General features: G+C 38.3%; 1 protein-coding gene across 2 annotated transcripts in view; it reads left to right on the forward strand.

The window, feature by feature from the left end:
• Positions 1 to 15,165, forward strand: part of NEXMIF (neurite extension and migration factor) — a 155,834-nt gene that overhangs the window by 122,706 nt on the left and 17,963 nt on the right. Inside the window, exon 2 of one of the 2 annotated variants that reach the window (XM_032387825.1) lies at positions 1,124 to 1,253. The exons of the other annotated variant lie outside the window; for it this stretch is intronic. The gene's annotated coding sequence lies outside the window, so the exon portion shown is untranslated. The remainder of the gene's footprint in view (positions 1 to 1,123; positions 1,254 to 15,165) is intronic. 2 annotated transcript variants of the gene reach the window in all.

The raw sequence follows: 15,165 nt of genomic DNA on the forward strand, positions 1-15,165 counted from the left end.
CTGAGGAGAAATTAAGAAAGTACCAGAAATGAACAAAATATTAGTACAAAAAGACTGTAAAGGAAGGGGAAGTTACATGAAAATAAGAGAAAAATATTAAAGTAGCAATTTGTTCTTTTTTAAAAAATTGAAGTATGGTTAACATACAGTATTAATTTTTGTGTACAATATAGTGTTTCAACAATTATATACATTATGAAATGCTCACCACAGTAAGTGTAGTTACTGTTTATCACCATACATAGTTATTACGATATTATTGACTATATTCCCTATGCTGTAGTTACTCATGAAACTGCTGTTCCCTTTTACACACACACACACGTCTCTTCTATTAAAATTTCTGCATGTAACCTGAACATATTGGCCTAGAATGATGGTAATAAGGCTGTGTGACTTTTAGCAAGTTACTTAAACTCTCTGAGATTTAGTTTTCTCATTTATAAAATAGCAATGCTAATTCCTACCTACTTTAACAGGGCTTTTTAAAGGGTTAAATGCAAATCAATATAAAGCTTCTAGTACATAGTAAGTGATAAATAAATGTTAATACCCTTATCATTAGACATCATGAGGTGATAGGTTAGCTTAGTGTTGGGACTTACTTACATTCATCTAAAGGTAGCAAAACTTTTCCCCAGCTTGCTGTTTAAGTAGTTGCTAATGTTTAGAATTTAACCCAGTTGCATAAGCAGCTACTTAAATAGCAGTCTGGCTTTCAGTTCACGTATCTGCCTACAATTCGATTGGGGTTATGTTGGAGGAATGGTCAGCAGCTAGTAAATCCAATGTATAACTTGTTCTGGAGAATACTTTATTTTTACCCTTAAAAAATTGACTTATTTATTGTAGTACAAAATAATCCTACTCTCTAGGAATTAAGTGAGCCCATGTCTAAGGGTGATGTGACTCCAGTTTAATTGGTTCGAAATCTACATCCCTGTATTTCCTCATGAACCTTGACTATGGTGTGACTTCACTTGGCAGACCTCAAAAGAGAATGAAAGATATCATATGAGAGGTGTTGACAGTGAGATCTGTTTATTGCCATTCACCTGCGAGAGCTGTCTATGCCACCTGTTCATGCACATCAGACACATGAACACTCTCCTTTTATTTGCAGTACATGGAGCAATGATGGCATGCTCATATTTTGAAAGAAATTCCCCTTCTGCTCGGATGAGTTTCCTTCTCTGTTCAACAGGGCCAGGATTTTATCTAAGGGAGTACAAAGTCCAACAGGCTTTTTCCAGGTAAAGTACTCTACACATCTTGCCCCCTTGCCCTTGATCACTTTTATGGTTAAATAAATAAATAAATGTGATTTTCAGTATAAATAAATTGTACAGAAAATACCAAAGAAACCACTTAGCTGAAATTAAGTGTTTAGAAATCATTAGCTCTAGCACCTAATTCTCTTCAGTCATTTAAGTAGATAATACAATGCTGAGCCTACTATGGCCACTTGATCAAAATGGAATCAAATCACAATATTGCCTTATCACTCCAAGGCGTCTGGGTGACTGTAGAAATTTTAGATAGTGTCAGCACCTAGAGCTGCCACCCTAAGGTAACAGGATTGAGCCCTAGTATATTCAAGTTGGAGGCAGAAGTAAGAAATAGCAACAGATTTTTTCATGTTAACCTACCTGAAAAATTCTTCAAGTTTCCATACCCATTGCTTGGAAAACTCCAGTTCCTTACTCTCAGTTCTTCATATTCCAAGAATTCAAGAATACTTCTCTGGCAGAGCAAACTCAGTAATGAGCAAGGCATTAGCAAAATGACAGGCTCTAAACTGATTCTATGACGTGTTTGAAAATGGCAACTTTTATTAGACAGTCTCAGTAGGGGTTCTGAATTGTTAATTACTTGATTACATTTTGGACCCTGTCTTTATAATGGGGCTTTCACCTTTTCAAGTCCAGGCATCCTGGCAAAAAACAAAAACAAAACACCAATTTAGACAAATTGTAGAGTAGGGCAGAAATGGGAATAACCTATCTGAATGTGGTACAATTATTTCAGAACTGTTGTAAACATGTTGGAACATTTTGTGAGCAGAAGAGGTGGATGATAGCACAAAACTGGTTGAGACAAGAAAATTGGAAAAATAGGTGGAGCAAAAATGGAAAGGCAGGAAGAGGGGAATATAAAAACATGGGTTAAGATAACAATCTCCTTTTTCTCCCAAAAAACTTTGTCATAGGTGTCAAGATGCTGCTGCTTGCCCACAGTCTATAGGAAGACATAATAGTTAACTCATTTGATCTAAGTGTATACTAATATTTTTATCTAGGTATATATTGAGAGCTAATTAAACTGTATCTGGCACTATGAAAAGATCAAAATGTGTGTGCAGATTTTCTTTTTCTTCATCCCACAACTTCATGATGGCAGATGATAAGAGGCATTTTGTTGTACCTCTCTCTTCTGTGACTCATAAGCTCACTGTTCCTGCTTTCTTGCTTGTATCTTGGCCTTTAAATGAGGCTGCTTCCTTAGGACCCTAGTGGTCCTTAGAGTTCAGAGGAAACTTGGGTTGAGTAAAGAGGTAACCAGATAAGGGAAGAGTCAGCAATTCTATTGCATCCATCTTATTCCTAGCTAGGTCAAGAAAAGTACTTAAGTATCCAAAAGCTATGGAGCATATTTTCAGGTGAGTTATTGTTAACCTAAAAATGTTTTAGGTTGGCACAACAATGTACATATGTACCATAAGTTACAACAGAATGGATGGTGCTCAGAATATTTATTAAAAACTAACTTTAACTCCTCTAGTCACCAAGGGTCTAATTCATTTCAAGGTATCTAATGACCTATTAAACACTCTTATATCCATTATTTCTCTCATTTGAGTCCCCAGTAGCTCTGTTAAGTAGAAATGACAGGGATATTCATCTTAATTTTACAGGATCATACATTAATAAAGGTGATAAAGCCATGACTAGAACCCAGAACCTCTGATTCTTAGCCTAGCATTACTCTAGTCTACAGTTCTGACTCTCATGATTCATTGTAAGTCAACTAGTATTAAGGTATTACTTTGATCATGTCACCCCCACCCTACTTAAAAATGTATTAAAGGAAGGATGCCATTCATGACTTCAGGACCCACCAAGCCCCATCTCAACAACTTTATATTATTACTTGCCTGGTCCTCAGTTTTCTTATCCATAAATAGAGATGATGACACTTATTTTCTTGACTCACAGTGTGGTAATTTTCAGGTGTCAGGATGGGTGTTATAATTTTACTAAATTGTAAAGCCCTCTGTAGTCCTGTCAACCCTATTCATTTAATCCCTTAACTTCAATTAGAACGAGCAGTGGAAAAATAATATGCATGACTTTCTTAGCAGTGCAAAAATTGTTCCTGGGTAAGACACTATTGTATTGGTTTTGTTTGTTTTGTTTTTTAAGTTTGACCTGACAAAAGTACCTCAAATGCTAACACATGATTTCAGGTTGTCTTCAGATAGGCAGTCTACTGCAACCTCTTCTCTCCTGTCCTTCTTACTTTTCTTTCAAGGGATATTTTATACATAAAGAATTCAACTTAAATGTTTAGAGAAGCATGTTATGTAACTGGAGCTGCCCTATCAGTCTTGGGGTAAGTCAGTCCACTTTTATGGTCCCACCAAAGACTGAAGACTGTGAGCTTTGGAGTAACTCAGTGCTAGGTTTGAATCCTGATTCCCCTCCAGCTAGCTAGGTGGGCCTGAAAGAGCTGCTTAACTTTCTCTGAGTCTGTTTCCTTACCTATTGGCGAAGATAATAATACGTATCTCATTATGACTGTTGTCTAAATTAAAGTAATAAATGTATTTAAAGTACTTAGGATATCACTCAATGAATGTTAGTCTCCTTCCCTTCGCATACTGTGGCCATAAAGAGTAACAAGCTGAACGTGTGGATGGATCAGTGTAGAATCACCCACTCCTAGAGAAAGTCCTTCTGAATATGTATCTTAGGAATGGGAAGGGTTAGCATCATATCTGAATACTAATGACAGAATTATAGGTATAAATGCACAGCAAAGACATCATCTTCAACAGCTGTGTTAAGTAACATATTTAGAAAGTGTAGACTTTAATCTATGGTTTCTCCTGGGATTTCATCACCATTTGATTTTTTTTTCTGGCTAAAAAGTGTAATTGTATCTTGATTCCCCCTATCTTCCCGCAGCCCCCCACACACACACACACATATCCCAGACATCCTCCCAAGAACTAGGTTCCTTCGTAAAATCTGAATAAGAATCTGGGTAAGCATTTGAAGAACATGAGGAAAGTGGATACCTGAGGAGCTAAGGAGCTCAGGACTTCAGAATGAAAGCTCATGACTTTTTTTTCTCCTAGAAGCTCCTATTTCCTTCATATCTGCAGGAAACAGATGATGCTAGAGACAATACATCAAAGCTTGATTCTTCCTTGTTGCATTGCTGAGTGAGGCAATAAGCAAGAGAGAAACTGTCATTGAGTAAAGGAAGCTAAATGGAGCAGGTAGTGGAAATAGTTTTCTCTTTCCCCTAGGAAGGGCTAGAGAGGAAAGATAGCAGAGGCTTTGTCAACTTTCTGGGGGCAGAAAACCAGTGGTTCCTCTCCCCTCTGTCCTCTATCTCCACCTAAAAACCCAGATGAATTCTGGATTCTACCCCTGGCTCTTTTAATATTTGACAAAATAAACTTGTCAAGATGTGGGGTAAAGGCAAGATACAGTCACCAGGATAGCCCAAGTGGAGAGGGGCTAGAAGGCAGGGAATAAAAAGTATGATTATATTAGGGTCATGTAAAACCATCCAGTGTGCAGTGATGGGGCAGCTCAGCTGCATGGCAGAGGGTAAAGTTTTTCAATTTAGCAGCCCCCTCTGCTCAGCAATACTTTGAAGGCACCAAATAGATTGTAGAAACTTAACTACTCTCATTGCTTTTGGTATCACAAAATGTCTTATCAAGAGGAAAGATAAGAGAAGGACCAGACTTCCCCATTCAGGTAGTTCTCCTCTATCAAGCTGTTGAGTTACTTTGAACACTGGTTTCTGTGCACCCTGTCATGAACCATCTCAAGATCTTGGGGAATTCCACCTCCCAATTTAAAAGTATCTTGTCAAGAGTTGTTTAAATGGTATTCTGGGGTGGGGAAAGAGAAGAATATTAGAACTATCACTTTGATGACCCACTATGAGCCAGGTGCTGTACTACTTTATATATATAAACCAATTAACACTCACAGTAACACCATGAGGTAACTATTACTTTTGACATAAGGAAACTGGAGCTCAGAGTGTTTAAATGATGTCCCCACCATCACAGACCTAAGTGGCAGAGCTGGGACTAGAAGCCAGCCTACTTACTTCATTTTAATACTAATTAATTTATTTCCCCCACCCCTACTTCTACCCATCTCTGAAGGAAGATAGCACTATTTAAGTATTAGTTATTATTGTCATTATCACTCTTATTATTATATTATGTATCACTGTCCTCTGGAACTGAAGTAAGTGTAGAGAGAAAAAGGGAGAAAAAGAAATGAAACAGATATTTACTAAACTCTGTACTAGGGACTGAGTGGACATATAACAAACAGTAACAGGTAGCTATTTTTGAAGTGTAGCCCTAAGGTAGGTTTATGAAATCCAGGATTCCAAACCAACCAATTCTTTTTTATTATTATTATGTTAATCACCATACATTACATCATTAGTTTTTGATGTAGTGTTCCATGATTCATTGTTTGCGGATAACACCCAGTGCTCCATGCAGTACGTGCCCTCTTTAATAGCCATCGCCAGGCTAACTTATCCCCCGCCTTCCCTCTAGAACCCTCAGTTTGTTTCTCAGAGTCCATAGTCTCTCATGGTTTGTCTTCCTCTCCGATTTCCCTCCTTTATTCTTCCCTTCCTGTTATCTTTTTTTTTTTTTAACATATAATGTATTATTTGTTTCAGAGGTACAGGTCTGTGATTCAGCAGTCTTACACAATTCACGGTGCTCACCATAGCACATACCCTCCCCAATGTCTATCACCCAGCCACTCCATCCCTCCCATCCCCCACCACTCCAGCAACCCTCAGTTTGTTTCCTGAGCTTAAGAATTCCTCATATCAGTGAGGTCATATAATACATGTCTTACCAACCAATTCTAATGCTAGTCACTACCACCATCATGCTGGAGCCATTCTTTAGACCACAAAGTGCCTCTTGTCCTGTCAACACACAGGTGAGAACTGAAGATTGTGGACAATCATGATTTATTGGGTGGCTGGGGCAAAGTAATTTGTTGTCTTGGAAACCTAGAGCAGACGTATGCCACTAAATAAGATTTATGAAATCAACATTAAGATATATTTGTTATAAGTGTGCTAAAACATAGACAATTTGATAGAGTATGCAAATGTGGGCAATCATGGGATATTACATAACAAGACTGGGGCTGCATTGCTAGGCTAAGAGCAGTTTTTTTTTTTCTTTTTTTCTCTCTGCCTTTATTTCTTCATCATTTCTGAGGAAGCTGTTAGTGTTTTCATAGCATTGGCATTTGATTTTCATTTTAATTTTCAGGGTATGTTTGCACTTAATTGGAACTATGGCAGGTTCACTGCATGTAGTTTTCCTTTTGCAAACCTTGATTATAATTGAGTCTGGGCTAAAAAGGAAATAGAAGAGTACAGCAAGCAATAAAATCCAGCCAAGTGGAGTGTCATGTCACTGGGCTTTCAATCTCTGGGCAGAGTCCTGGAGAAATGTGGCGGAGCCTTCCTGTAGAAATCACTTCTTTTTTCAGTTTGGGAGGGGAGGTAGTGCCAGTTAAAAGCAAGAACCCTCATTTACCTATTAGGCCAATTTACATAACTCTTAGTGGCTTTGAAAAACTGTCATGACTGTGGCTAAGAAAAAATTATATATACGATCTTTAAGATTTTTTTTAACTACAGCATTCCTTCAGTGACCAAAGCCCCTTGTTCATGAGAGAATCTCTCTGTCCTTTATAAAAACGTGCCTCAACATGGCTTGAGTCCATGGGCAGGCCATGCTCCTTGTTGCTACGGGCCCATATCCAACAAGGCCATGCTCTTTGTTGCTATGGCACTTGGTGTCATAGTGTGGGAATGTCTTCTGTTATTCTTCTTCTCACACAGATGACTGGGTAGCTTGAGTAATTTTATTAGCTTTGCTGTATGTTCTTTTACATCATTCTAAAAGCTCCTTGAATTTGTTTCAGATTTGTACAACTGATCTTCTTGTTGTTACATTGAATCATAAAGTATTAGAATCGTCTAGTCCAGCTTCTTCATCCAGTGCTTAAATTTGTTCTTTATTGTTACCTGTTGCCCAGCCTTTGCTTGAATATTGCTAGTGGTAGGGAGATTGTTTTTTTTCCCCTATGCCCCTCTCCCATGACCCATTTCGTCCTTGGACATCTTTGTTGATTCATATGTTGAACTATAGTCTTCCTATCTCAAGTAACTTCCCATTGTGGTCTAACTAAACAAGTTTAGTTTCACTTTTTTTGTAATAGCTCTTCAAGTATTTGAAGACAGGAAACACATTTCTTGAATTTTCTTCCCTGAATTTAAAATCAGTTTTGGGTCCCCTTCTTCTGGACATTTTTCTCTAAATGAGTTCCAATTTGTCTATATCATCCCTATCTAAGTAGATTAGAACATATATTTGTTCTCTTTCTGCTACCTTAAAGACATCAAGTGTCCCTTGTTCAATTTTTTCTTTGTATGTCTGTAGATTAATATATTTTTTAATGTTACATTATTAGCACTGACAGCTAATTTTAACTAAAACACATACCCTCAACCTTTCCTTCTGACTAACCCTCCTCCCTCCCCAGGAGACAAACATTCTAATTTGGCATGACATTATCTGCCCTAACAGTGCCAGTATATGAAGTGCCTAAAAGGTCATCTTCCCTTGTTTCAGCTTTCTGGAGTAGTTGAATTAAGTTCAAACTCAGGATGTTTTTGAAATCTTAAATCTCTCTGGGGATGTTTTTCATAACATCTTCAAACTGGATAACACTGTAATAAATGAAGTATGCTACACTGGATTAAAAGGTTATTTCCCTTGTGTGTCAAGCTAACAAAGAATGTGAAACCTCCCATTAGGCCCTGGATGTCTCTGGCTGTCAGTACAGCAATCCTGTCTCCATTAGGTTCCTAAACCTCCACTCCTCAGTGAAAACTTTAGCCAGAAAACTACCCATCAGAATGAATCCTGAGTGGCACCAAGGCGAATAAAAGGAGCTACAGGAAGAATCAGAAATAAACAGAAGAAATAAGGGACTTTATAAACTAATAACCTGAGTCCAGGTAATCAGAGCTAAAGACCAATGGAAAACCATTATTTGAAATTTAAAATAAGGATGAAACCTCATATATGACCAAAGCCAAACAAAAAATGGACAATGATCAATAACAGGCAGAGTGATACCAGTAAGTTAGAATATTGAAGGAGAGCACAAGGATATATATTCTAGGGGGTTAAGATACCCTCAGTTAAAGGTCACATACTAAGAAGGTCACATACTAAGATAACAAGTACTTTTGTTTGTCTGGTTTTTTTTTTTTTTTTTTTGAAGATTTTCTATAAAGCCAGAAACTTCTGCTAAGAGTTCTATAAAGCAGGGGCGCCTGGGTGGCTCAGTTGTTAAGCGTCTGCCTTCGGCTCAGGTCATGATCCTGGGGTCCTGGGATCGAGCCCCACATCGGGCTCCCTGCTCCGCGGGAAGCCTGCTTCTCCCTCTCCTGCTCCCCCTGCTTGTGTTCCCTCTCTCGCTGTCTCTCTCTCTCTATCAAATAAATAAAGAAAATCTTTAAAAAAAAAAAGAGTTCTATAAAGCGTTAAGCTTTTCATAATGAAAACAAATAGATAAAATGTGGTGGGTGCATGCCACAGAAAATTATGCACAGATAAAAGCAACAGATTAGATATATGCATAGACGTATGAATGGGTCTTTAAAAACATGATTTATAGTAAAAATTAAAAGAATGAGATCTGTAGCATGATACCATTTACATAAATTTTAAAAAATATACACATAGAACAATACACCTTTTAAAAGAATACATACACATTCACCACATTAGAATAGCTATGTATGAAAGAATGTAGGAATAAATGGGAATAAGTGAATAATGGCAAGAAAGAAGCTTTGCTTGGATTACTGATGAAATGAGGAATATGATAACATCAATCCTGTGTGCCTGAGACCAATAAGATAAATAAAATGCTAGGCCATCCTGTACAAATAAAGACAGTGACTAGATCATTAGGAAGTAAGAATAATAGTGTTATCTAGTAGAATTTTCTTTGATAATGAAAATGTTCTGTGTCTGTGGTGTCCAATATGATAACCACTAGCTGCATGTGATTAGCACTTGAAGTATGACTGATGTGATGGAGGAATTGAAATTTTTATTTACTTATATTTAAATTTAAATAGCTATGTGTTACTAGTGGTTACTGTATAAGACAGGTTAGAGGTTGCAAGTGAGCCCAGATATTGGCACAGAAAAGGTAAATAGATGCTGTAGTTGCAGACAACACTCCTAAGAAACCCTCAAACCTACCAGTAGATGAGAAGATAGCAAAGGAATCTGAGAAAACCAAGATCACTAGGAAAGAACAACACTCCATCCTTGCCTTCTGCAGGACTTGTTTTTCCCATCAGTAGTTGAACCTCCAGAAGCCTGGGAAGTTCTTCCCTACTGTGGACTTGGCTGTTGGAATTGGGAAGAGTCCTACTGCTGCTGTTTAGCTAATGTGAGCTTTGGAATTACACATGCAATGGGTGTTTCCTAAATAGACTTTAATGAGCACAGGGCCCCAGAATGCCATCTGTATTGCTTTGGGCATGAGCCAGGTTGGCGTGAGCTGGGTGTTAGAGAAAATACCCCAGGGGGGCTATTTCAGAGACTCTAGTACTATGAAAGTTTTTTTGCTGAATTGGCTATGGGTGACAGTAATAGATTGCTAGGGGCAGAACAGAGAGATAATAGTGATAGATGATTCCTAAGTTATTGGAGAACTCTAACTAGAGTGACATCTCACCTATTCTTAGGCCCAACCTCTCTTCTTTTCTGATGTCTCCCCACCTTATACCCCTATCCTTTCCCTTGTTTTTGGATAGTCATTCCTGGTCCCATGTAGAAAATTAAGGGAGTATACGAAAAATTCTTCTGATGGGAGGGGGGTGCATGACCTTGTAAATATATGGCATTAGGTTCCTGAGTGATTTTGTGGAGTTGTTGAATTTTCCTTTCCTGTGTTGAATAAGACTTCTATAGTAGTCAAAATTATGTATTTTTATAAACAAACTCATTTTAAAGTATCTCTCTTTACATATAAGTAGCTACACAAAGAGTCCACTTACTTGTGGAGAATGTCTAGGCCCGCTGACCTTTGGTAATGACAAATCTTCTGGTTGTAAAAAGGTCCAAGCATCTACCAGCCTATCAGTTTGACAGTAACTGCCAAACTCGACTACAAACATGTCTGCAAAAGGAGTATGATGAAGGTGGGGTGAGATCTGAAACAGTAGTCTTACCACTTGTTAGGGGTTGCTTAGCAGCTATGTATTTAATAGGAACAAGCCCAGACTTGAGTGGGAAGTTGCACTTGTCTTCATGGAATGATCAAAGATGGATTCATTTTTACTAAGCCTTAGGCATATGGACTAGAGGGATTTTTTTTCTTTGATAAAAGAAATCCCAGTTGCACCAATATCTGGAAGACCTATCCTGGAGGTTGACAAAGCTAAGAGAATAATTTGAAAGTAAAATCAAAATACAGAAATAAATATTTGAACCAATCTAAGACTTATGACCCTGAGAGATACCTGCTATGCCAAGTATACTTTTACGTCTCCTAAACTCTAAGTGCCTTGGCTGTAGAGCTTGTGTTTCTCATTTTGGTTTTCCTCATGGTGTAGTCTAACATATAAAACAGGTATTTAATAACTGCAGAAGGAGTTAACATATGTTCACACTCTTGTGACAGTTCCAGCCTTCCAACCAGCTGTTTATACTGATCTCCATATAGCCAGGAGGGTAAGGAAGTAGGGTACTCAACTAAGCCCCAGATCCTCAGATTTTCATCAGTGTTGAACTTTGTTGTTCTTCACTACTTACAATAGAGGACAGGTGCACCTCTTCAAGTACACATGTTGAGAAAGCATTGGAACTATTTCTGAAATTAGAAAAGAAGGCCAGGAATTTTATGAATGATGAAACTGAGGCCCCCCCCATTATCTGTAACAGCTAGCTCAGCATCTCATGGGAAGATTCTAGTAGGACCAAGATTGATTCAAAATTCCTGGGCCAGGCTAACAGTATCACTTTTGTTCACGGGATGGTTTGTATTTGTTTATGTGTTGTTTTCTTTTCTTTTTTTTTTTAAGATTTTATTTATTTGACAGAGAGAGACACAGAGAGAGAGGGAACACAAGCAGGGGGAGTGGGAGTGGGAGAAGCAGGCTTCCCGCTGAGCAGGGAGCCAGATGTGGGGCTTGATCCCAGGACCTTGGGATCATGACCTGAGCCGAAGGCAGCCGCTTAACTGACTGAGCCACCCAGGCGCCACTTATGTGTTGTTTTCAATTTACTTGATAGATGATTCTTGTCTACTTACCTAAGAAGAGCTGATATATCAGAAAATGAGTAAATATATCTAATTCTGTAGGGATTCAAAATAAACATATTAATTAATTTGATGTTTATTTCTTTATATTCTTATTTTCTGCTTTGGGGGTAATAATAAGAGATTAAGTACAAGACTATAGAAGAAAACTACTATGATCACTTGGGACTTTTTCAAAAATTTTATTTGTCATGGTATCCCTGGTCCCTCAACTCCCCATTCAAAATTTTGAGTGGTGTTGTAACTAGGCATTATTGAATAGTTAAATTTATTTAGTATTTTCAGATCAAATGAACTCCCAGCTCCTCTTGTCTTCCAACTGGTCCAGTATGCACCATCCTGCTTCCACAATAGAAGAAGGCACTATGATTTTTGAATGTACATGAAAATTATGTGAGTGTGTGAATGGGAGAAAGATGGTGTTTGGACTGGTACACCTCAGGGTGACAACACAGAGCTCTAGAATCCAGAGCCTAGAAGAGCAGTGCCTCCTTCCCAGGTGGATTTGGAGTTTGGCCTTCCCGCCACTCCCTTTCACACCCCCTTGAGACAAGCAAGGACATTTCTCTTATCTGTGACAGCATTTCCTCCAATAAAGACAAACAAAAAGTTAGTAGTGCTCTAATTAGTGGTTATTTTTATTTATAAATTCTGTTTCTTCTGATGTGTAACATGGTGCCATGGGGGATATTTCCAAGGATGTGTATGTGTTACTAACTCACTGTGTGATATTGGGCAAGTAGTTTCCCACTTCCGGGACTTGGAGTTTGGGATTGGACTATCTTCTAAGATCCTTCTAACCCTGTGATTCAGTAATTATATTTCCTTTTTTTATTATGTTCAGTTAGCCAACGTATAGTACATCATTAGTTTTTGATGTAGTGTTCAACGATTCATTAGTTGCCTATAACACCCAGTGCCCTCCTTAATACCCATCACCCGGTTACCCCATCCCCCACCCCCCTCCCTTCTGTAACCCTCAGTTTGTTTCCCGAAGTCCAAAGTCTCTCATGGTTTATCTCCCCCTCTGATTTCTTCCCATTCAGTTTTCCCTCCCTTCCCCTGTGATCCTCGGCACTATTCTTATGTTCCACAAATAAGTGAAACCATATGATAATTGTCTTTCTCTGCTTGACTTATTTCACTTAGCATAATCCCCTCCAGTCCCACCCATGTCGATGCAAATGGTGGGTATTCATCCTTTCTGATGACTGAATAATATTCTATTGTATATATGAACCTCAGTGATTATATTTCTGAAAAGAATTTAATAGAATTTTTAAAATTAAATTAACAGTGTAAGAGGGTTCCCCTTTCTCCACATCCTGTCCAACATTTGTTGTTTCCTGCCTTGTTAATTTTTGCCATTCTAACTGGTGTAAGGTGGTATCTCAATGTGATTTGGATTTGAATTTCCCTGATGGCTAATGATGTTGAACATTTTTTCATGTGTCTGTTAGCCATTTGTATGTCTTCTTTGGAGAAGTGTCTGTTCATGCCTTCTGCCCATTTTTGACTTGATTATTTGTTTCTTGGGGTTGAATTTGAGAAGTTCTTTATAGATCTTGGGTACCAGCCCTTTATCTGTAGGGTCGTTTGCAAATATCTTCTCCCATTCCATAGGTTGACTTCTAGTTTTGTTGACTGTTTCCTTTGCTGTGCAGAAGCTTTTTATCTTGATGAAGTCCCAAAAGTTCATTTTCACTTTTGTTTCCCTTGCCTTTGGAGATGTGTCTTGAAAGAAGTTGCTGTGACTGATGTTGAAGAGGTTATTGCCTATGATCTCCTCTAGGATTTTGATGGATTCCTGTCTCACATTAAGGTCTTTCATCCATTTAGAGTTTATCTTTGTGTATGGTGTAAGAGAGTGGTCTGGTTTCATTCTTCTGTATAGAGCTGTCCAATTTTCACAGCACCATTTATTGAAGAGACTGTCCTTTTTCCATTGGATATTTTTTCTTGCTTTGTCGAAGATTAGTTGACCATAGAGTTGAGGGTCCATATCTGGGCTCTCTATTCAGTTCCATTGATCTATGTGTCTGTTTTTGTGCCAATACCATCCTGTCTTGGTGATCACAGCTTTGTAATATAGCATGAAATCAGGCAATGTGATGCCCCCAACTTTGTTTACACTGTTGGTGGGAATGCAAGTTGGTACAGCCACTTTGGAAGACAGTATGGAGGTTCCTCAAAAAGTTAAAAATAGAGCTACCCTATTACCCAGCAATTGCACTACTGGGTATTTACCCCAAAGATACAGATGTAGTGAAAAGGGGCACATGCACCCCAATGTTCATAGCAGCAATGTCGACAATAGCCAAACTATGGAAGGAGCTGAGATGCCCTTCAACAGACGAATAGATAAGGAAGATGTGGTCCATATATACAATGGAATATAAATCAACCATCAGAAAGGATGAATATCTATCATTTACATCGACATGGATGGAACTGGAGGGGATTATGCTAAGTGAAATAAGTCAAGCAGAGAAAGACAATTATCATATGGTTTCACTTATTTGTGGAACATAAGGAATAGCATGGAGGACATTAGGAGAAGGAAGAGAAAAATGAAGGGGGGAAATCAGAGGGGGAGATGAACCATGAGAGACTCTGGACTTCGGGAAACAAACTGAGGGTTTTAGAGGGGAGGGGGCTAGGGGGATGGGTTAGCCCAGTGATGGGTATTAAGGAGGGCATGTACTGCATGGAGCACTGGGTGTTATACGCAAACAATGAATCATGGAATACTGCATCAAAAACTAATGATGTACTGTATGGGGACTAACATAACATAATAAAATTAATTAATTAATTAAAAATAAAATAAAATAGAATAGAATAAAATTCAATTAACAGGATAGATTAGTAGTAAGAAAAGACATTAGAAACCATATGGAGAAAGTCAAAGGATAACTCAACCTACAGTTATTGCACTCAAGCATTAAATGTAACTCAATGCTGCCTGTCAGTGAAGGCACTCTGTGATTAGGACACAGTCTTTGTATAAACCCATTCTAACAGAGTGCCAGGTTACAGTGGCATGCTCCTTCTAAGGACACCATCTTGTACACACCAGTGGGTGTCCCAGGTCTCTGTGCTTACTATGCCATTATACTGCCCATTTAGGTCTGGCAGCAAGAAGAAAGAGACTCTTTTTGGAAATACCCATTCCTTACCTGACAGTGATTGGACTTATTATCTACCACTTGTTCTTTGAACTTGAGAGAGAAAGTAAGCAGGAGAAAACCTAAAAATAAAATTAACTTGCAAAGGCAAAGGGACTCAGATGTGCCCATCAAGTGGAGCTACCTATGGTCTAAAAGTTTAGAAATTAAGACTAGTAGGGAGGTTGGCTATTCTTGACTTGAGTGCATGAGTACTTTTGTTTGTTTCCTTCTAGCCCTACTTCAAGTCTTATTGAATATTAGGTTTTATGGCATTGGCATAGAGCTTTAACATAGACAATGCATTTTCACATACTTTCTCAATGATTTATGGTCTTATGCACTTG

This window comes from Phoca vitulina, unplaced genomic scaffold (genome assembly GCF_004348235.1).
Source record: "Phoca vitulina isolate PV1807 unplaced genomic scaffold, GSC_HSeal_1.0 scaffold51, whole genome shotgun sequence".
NCBI classification, from domain to species: Eukaryota; Metazoa; Chordata; class Mammalia; order Carnivora; family Phocidae; genus Phoca; species Phoca vitulina.